The sequence below is a fragment of the Macaca nemestrina genome, chromosome 3 (genome assembly GCF_043159975.1).
Source record: "Macaca nemestrina isolate mMacNem1 chromosome 3, mMacNem.hap1, whole genome shotgun sequence".
Lineage (NCBI taxonomy): Eukaryota > Metazoa > Chordata > Mammalia > Primates > Cercopithecidae > Macaca > Macaca nemestrina.
The window spans coordinates 56,797,749-56,805,854 of NC_092127.1; positions in this window are offsets into that span (position 1 = coordinate 56,797,749).

An 8,106-nucleotide genomic window follows, 5' to 3' on the forward strand; every position below is an offset into this window, starting at 1 on the left:
ATGTCAGATTGTTTCTGACATTTGCTTATTTCTCTCAAAATTCTGGATATGAGTTATACCCATGGTTATACATGTAGCACTATTTTATTCATTTTTATTGCTATACACTATAATTATGCTATGAATTGAATTTAATTTCATAGGTTGTACCCTTTAATTTCATAGGTTGAAGCCCTAACCCCAATATGATTGTATTTGGAGACAGAGACTTTAGGAGGTAAAGAATGTTGTTAGGGCATAAGGGTGGGGCCCTAATTCTATAGAACTAATAGCTTCATAAGAAGAGGAGGAAAGAGAAGCCTCTTTCTCTGAGCACATGCACAGGGGAAAGACCATACAAAAATATGATAACCATCTCTAAGCGAGTCAGAGAGCCCTCACCAAAAAAACAAGTCAGCCAGAACCTTAATTTTAGACTTTCAGCCTCCAGATCTCTGTTAAAATAAACTTCTGTTGTTAAAGTCACACTCAGTTTATGGTATTTTGCATGGAAACCTAGGCAGACTAATTAAATTAATATATCTTCCTTTCTTCTTTACGTATATCTAAGCATGCAATTACATGTCTAATAAAGCTTGATTAATATAAATGTTATGCATATGTACTTGGAAATGAGAAAATATGCTCAAATTTTTATTTACTAAATATTTGTATTTATTTATTTATTTTGAGACAGGGTCTCACCCTCTCACCTAGGCTGAAGTGCAGTGATGTGATCATGGCTCACTGAAGCCTCAATATCCTGGGCTCAAGCCATCCTCCCACCTCAGCGTCATAAGTAGCTGGGACTACAGTCACACACCACCAAGCCCAGCTAATTTTGTACTTTTCTTGTGGAGACTCAGTCTGGTCTTGAACTCCCAGGCTCAAGTGATTTGCCCGCCTCAGCCTCCAAAGTGCTGGGATTACAGTCATGAGCTACTGTGACCGGCCAACTAAATATTTTTAAATTAAAAAAAAATAATTATTATACTGATTTACATTTCACCAGTAGCCACAGTATATAAATATTTTTGTTGTATGGACCTTCACTAAAACATGGTATTATTAGATATTTATTTTGCCATTCTGATGGGTGTGGACTATTTTCTGATGTTTTTAGTATTTACTTTTTCCTGTTAATAATCTTGTTTATTTCATATGGGTGATGTAATGCCCAGACCGTTTGTTCCCCAAAAAAGACCACCAGAGTCCAGAGTCAAAGCCAAGCGGCAAGGATCTTTACTACAAGTTCGAACTTGGTCCCTCCATTCCACAGCATACAAGAAGGCCCCGAACAATGCGAGTGCTTGCTTTTTCTAGCCCGATGTAAATAGGATACGTAAAGTTACAGAGGAACAAGGGAATTCTTTTGGTTACAGCATTACAATTGGTTTACATTCTAAGTTATATATTTAGTAGTTTTTCTATTGGTTCCCGTGCTTTCAGTAAAACCACAAACGGCTGTGTCCTTATCGGGGATTTTCCAGGTGGTGTTTGTACTGGGCTCAGGAAGTTGAGAGATATACGGTGGGATGTGTTTGTACTGGGCTCAGGAAGTTGAGAGATATATGGTGGGATGTGTCTGTACTGGGCTCAGGAAGTTGAGAGATATATGGTGGGATGTGTTTGTACTGGGCCTGTTTGTGTTGAGCTCGGGGCTGAGGAATGTGCCTGATTTCTTTCAGTATTGTTCATTCATAGTGAATTCTTTTCTCTAAATTTTCTTTTTGTGTTCTTTCATAGTGAATCCATTTCTCTAATTGTTCTTTTTACAATTACTTTTTTAATGTGGAGGACTTCTTTATATTAATTGTTATGAGATAGTTTTTCATGTGTCGTTGATATTTCTGCATGTCTTGAGAATACATTGATTGACTTTGTTCTGTACTATCTTTGCAAAGATACTTGAATAATGATCATCCTCAGGAGATAAGAGATAGTATTTCCCTCTGAAGCAAATGGCAAATTATTATACTGGTTAAATATAGATAAAGATAATGTAATAAACATAATGTCTCCTTCAGGATAAAGTTTGAGCAAACTTGTCAATTGTAAAATATTTAGGTTTTCTAGTTTCAGAGTTCCTAACCTGTAGTGGGACCTATGTAGGTTTTCTTTTTTTTTTTTTTTCTTTTTTAAGCACATTTGAGAAAAGTGAAGGAGTTTGAAGGCCATGTATTTAAGGAAGAGTTTTATAAGCAGCAGCAGAAGCCAGGATAAATGCCTTTTGGTGGGACCAGGACTGATTGTTTAAGATTTTGTAAGCTGACCGGTGTGACTGAAAAAGGTTAAGTGAGGAAGAGGAAAGAAGGTTAGATTAGACTGGGCAGCAAGACTTGGGGGAAGATTATATGGCTTTGAAGGCTATTCTAAGAGTTTTGATTTCTATTCTGAGTAGAGCACAGAACCAAGAAGATCACTATGAGTAATGATATAATTAGAGACAGGTAGATCAAGGACAGAAATACTAATTAGAAAGACCTTATGTTAATACAGGTAAGACATGGTAGTGGTTTGGACCAATATCTGCAAAAGAAGAAAAACAAATTCATTATGTATCTGTTTCTATAGGCAAAAGCATAAGGGTTTTCAGATGCATTGAATATGGAATGTGAGAAATCAAAGATACTTTGAATTTTCTTGGCCTGAGCAACTGGAAGGATAGAGGATGTTGACATCAACTGAGATGTGGAAGGCTTAGTGGTGAGAGAAGAAAGTTAGTTTGGGTGATAGGATCAAGAGTTCAGTTTTTAAAATTATGGCATTGACTTATTTATTAGAATGTAATGTAGTGGTGTTGAGCATGCAGTTTGCAGCAGAGGTATAGATATGGATATATATTTGGGAATGTCAGTAAATAAATGACATTTGAAGCCATTAGAATAAATGAGTCATTAATATTTAGATGGAAAAGAAAAGAGGACACATAACTGAACTTGGGGCTTTCCATGAATTTGGAGACTTTCTAGAAATTTTCAGAGAAAAGTTAGAATAAGAAAGAGAAAAGTTAGAATAAAACAGGAGGAACCAATGGAGATATGTAATCATAGAAGTAAATAAATAAATAACAAAAAGGAACTATACCAAATGCTCATGTTAACTAAAAATGAAAAGGAACATTAAATTTAGCAATGTGGAGAGCACGGGGAGGTTGAAAGGGGCAATTTATGCAAAAAAATACAACTCACATAAAGTTAAAATTTACATTTGGTATTCAGTACAGTTAACAGATAGATATAATGCAAAGCAGGGGGAAAAAAAAGTATAGTCAGGGGAATAACAAATCAAAAGTGATCCAGAATGGACACGGAAGATATAATTAGTAGAAAACAATTTAAAACAATGATTAGAAATGTATTTCATATGTTCAAAGGATATTGGAATGGATCATATTTTTTAAAGATACAAATAAATTAGAGAAAAAACTATATTTATAGATGATTTTATATATACACAAATATATACAGTATTTTAATATATAAATAACAATATGTAAAAATATATATTCACATATAAAATTATATATATCATATACATATATGTATATATATGCAATGGGACTGATAGATTAGCCATGAGGAAAAAATTATTAATGAATTTGAGGATGTTATAATACAAACTACCGAATTAAAATTCAAGGAGATTATAGAACAGAAATTTAAAAACTGAACTGCACCTAAGTGAACTGGGCAACTTCAGATTTTCTAATATGTCTAACTGCAGTCACCAAAGAAGGATGGTGAGCAACAAACATTTGAAAATAATAGTGGTTGAAAATTTTCAAAATTTGCTGCAAATGAACAGATCCAGGAAATTTTAGAAACAGCAAGCATAAATATTTTAAGGAAGAGTACGTGAGGGTTCATCATAGTAACATTTCTCAAAACCAGTGTTAATGAAAAAAATGTTAAAAACAGCAAGAATTGAATGATAGGTTTTATACATAGGAAGAAATATAGGGATAACAACAGATCTCTAAATATTCTATAAATCAAAGAGGAAATCAAAAGCTAAAGTATTAACATTTTGGAATGATGTCAGCAAGATAGTGGTATAGGAAACCACAGGTCCTCATTCTTTCCTGGAGACACTAACCTAACAATATACAGACCAAATTGCTTTTGTGAAAGCTTCAGAAACAAATTAAGAGGTTATAGCACCCAGATGAATGCGAAACTAGGAAGTGACACATCAAAACAGGAAGGAAAACTTACCTACCACAGTCAGACCCCCTCCCTGGCATGACGGGGAGAAAAATTTTAACTCTTCGCTTCTGCGTCAGGAGAAAAATAAAGAAGTGGACCATGGATTAAACATTCTGACTTTTCAGGGGCTGCCCAAGGGACTCATTTCTGTCTGTCCTGACAACACTGAGAGAAACACTGGTTTTGTCATCCAGTTCTTAGTTATCTTTAGGGGATTCTGAGAACAAAAGCAAGCACTGTGGCTTGTTAAGCACCAGAGAGATCGTAATATTGCAGATAGACAACAAGGAGAAATTATGGAACATAACATAAGAAATTATGGAAACCAGAGAAGAAATACCAACATCTTTAATTGGAAAATTAAATATCCCCAAGACAAGAGGAAGCATACCTTTTAAAAAGGTTTGAGAAAGCTTCAGAATATTGATGCAGGTTGATTGACAAAGGTCTTCCTGTGTATGAAGACAGTCCATAAAAACTGGGAGAAATGGCTGTATTGTCAAATGCCAAAATCACAACCAAAGATCCAAAAACATACAAATAAAGAGGAAAATATGGCCCTAAGAGAAGTAAAACAAATATCTAGAAACTGACCCTCAAGAAAGGAGATTTATAAATTACCTGACAAATAAATGTCTTAAAGATGCTCAAAAAAGGAAACACATATAGAAAACTAAATAGAATCAGGAAAATAATGCCTGAACCAAATGTGAATATCAGGAATGAAATAGAAACCTCACTTTCAAATATGGACAGAATAAGCAGATAGAAGATCAATAAGGAAACAGAATTTAAGCAATACTGTAGCTCTGTTGGACCTAATAGACATCTAAGGAACACCACACCTAATAAAAGCAGAATACATATTCTTCTCAAGTGCACATGAAATATTCTCCAGAGTATACCACATGTTAAAATAAACAAAAAAAAAAATTAAAAAATTTTAAAAGACTGAAATCGTGCAAAGCACATTTTCCATCCATGATAGAATGAAACTAGAAATCAATACCAGGGAAAAACAAAACAAAACAAAAAAATGGAAAAATTCATGAATATATGAGAATTAAACAACAAACTCTCAAACATCTAATGTATTAAAGAAGAAATTATAATCAAAATTAATGTTAAAAATATCTTGAGATAAATGAAAATAAGAACACATTACCTCAAAATATATGGGATGCTGCAAAATAGTATTAAGAGAGAAATCTATAGTGATAAACACTTATATTTAAAAAAGAAATAAATCAACAACTTAACCTTACTCCTCAAGGACTAGAAAAAGAAGAATAAACTAATTTCAAAATTAGCAGAAGAAAGGAAACAAAAATTAGAACATAAATAAAATAAAGAATGGAAAAAAATCATTTTGAAAAGATTAACAAAATTGAAAAATCCTTAGGTAGATTAACTAAGAACATAAGAAAGAGTACCGACATAACTAAAATCAGAGATAAAATAAGAGACATTACAACTAATGCCACAGAAACAAAAAGAATTATGACATTACTATGAATAATTATACATCAACAAATTGTACAACCTAGAAGAAATGGATAAATTTCTAGAAACATACAACCTACCAAACTAAATTATGAAAAAAATAAGAAATTGGAACAGACCTATACCGGTAAGAATATTGACTCAATCATCCTAATCTCCCCAAAATAAAAAGCCCAAGACCACACAGCTTCACTTTAGAACTCTACAAAACATTTAAAGAACAAACACCAATCCTTTTCAAATTTTTCAGAAAACTGAAGAGGAGGGAATCACTTCCTAACTCCTCCTGTGAGATCAGCATTACCCTGTAACTAAAGCCAAAAACACTACAAGAAAACTATAGGCTAATATGCCTGACAAATATTGATACAAAAATCCTCCGAAAAATACTATACTAGTCAACTGAATTCGGCAGTACATTAAATGATTATTCAGTGATAAGGTGGGATTTATTGCTGAAATGCAAGAGTGATGAACAGAAGAAAAAAAAATCACATGCTCATTTCAGTTGGTGGGGTATTCATTCATGACAAAAGCATTCAACAAATTAAGAATAGAAGAAAACACCTCAGCATAATAAAGGTGAAAAGCTCACGCTAACCTCAGACTCAGTGGCAAAGACTGAAAGTTTCTCCTCTAAGACGTAAGAGAGCAAGCATACCTACTCTCACCATTGCTCTTCAACATAATACTGGAAATCCCAGACAGAATACTTAGGGAAGGAAAAGAAATAGATGGCATGCAAACCAAAAAATAAGTTAAATTGTAATTGTTTGCAGATCGCATGAACTTTTTTGTAGAAAACATTAAAGATTTCACACATTAAAAGCTATTTAAATATATAAATGAAATAATCAAAGTTACAGGATACAAAATTAATACAAGAAAGTCTGTTGAAATCCTATACACCCATCATGTGCAACATGAAAGGAAAATTAAGAAAACAATCTCACTTAAAATCACCACAAAAGGAATAAAATACTTAGCAAAAAACTTAACAAAGGAGTTGAAAGACTTGTATACCAAAACTGTTAAATTAATGAAGACATAAGTAAATGAAAAAATCTTGTTTTTGTAGAACAAAAAATTAATATTCTTGTTGTTGTTTTTTTTGTTTTTGTTTTTGTTTTTGTTTTTGTTTTTTTTGAGACTGAGTCTCGCTCTGTCGCCCAGGCTGCAGTGCAGTGACCGAATCGCAGCTCACTGCAAGCTCCGCCTCCTGGGTTTACGCCATTTTCCTGCCTCAGCCTCCCGAGTAGCTGGGACTACAGGCGCCGCCACCTCGCCCGGCTAGTTTTTCGTATTTTCAGTAGAGACGGGGTTTCACCGTGTTAGCCAGGATGGTCTCGATCTCCTGACCTCGTGATCCACCCGTCTCGGCCTCCCAAAGTGCTGGGATTACAGGCTTGAGCCACCGCGCCCGGCCAAAAATTAATATTCTTAAAATATTTATACTACTCAAAGTGACCCATAGATACAATGGAATCCCTATCAGAATCCTAATGGAACTTTTTGCATGAACAGGAAAAATATCTTAAAATTCATACGGAATCTCAAGGAATTTAAAAGTAGCCAAACAATCTTCAAAACAAATAACAAATTAGAGGCATCATATTTCTGATTTCAAAATATATTTTCAAACTACAGTAATGAAAAGAGTATGGTATTTGTCTTAAACAATTTGGAGTGCTATAACAAATTACCACAGACTGAGTGGCTTAAACAACATTTATGTCTTATAGCTCTTGAGGCCGGAAGTTCAAGAGCAGTGTGCCACCATAGTTGATTTCTATTAAAAGCCCTCTTTCTGGTTTGCAGTTTGCCAACTTCTTGCATCTTCATATGTCAGAAAGAGAGTAAGAAAATTCTCTGGGGTCTTTTTAATAAGGGAATAAATTCAATTATTCAGTGTACCATCTTCATACTATCACATTGGGATATGTATGTGTGTGTTTACACACACAAATATGCGTAATGTGCAAGGAACCTAGAATACAAAAAAATAAAATAAAATAAAATAAAGAAAAACCAATTTGAAAGACTAACACTATTTGATTTTCATCCATACCTATTATAAAGTTATAGCCATCAAGACTCTGGGTTATTGATATCTGCAAATAGATCTACAGAAAATAAAAAGACTCCATGATGAAAATGCCAAAAACAATTACAACAAAAGCCAAAATTGACAAGTGGGGTGTAATTAAACTAAATAGCTTGTGCACAACAAAAGAAACTATCACCAGAGTGAAGATGCCGCCTACAGAATGGGAGAAAATTTTTGTAATCTACCTATCTAACAAAGATCTAATATCCAGAATTTACAAGGAACTTAAAAACAAATTTACAAGAAAAAAAATAAAAACACCAAAAAGTGGGCAAAGGATATGAACAGACACTGCTCATATGTTGTTGT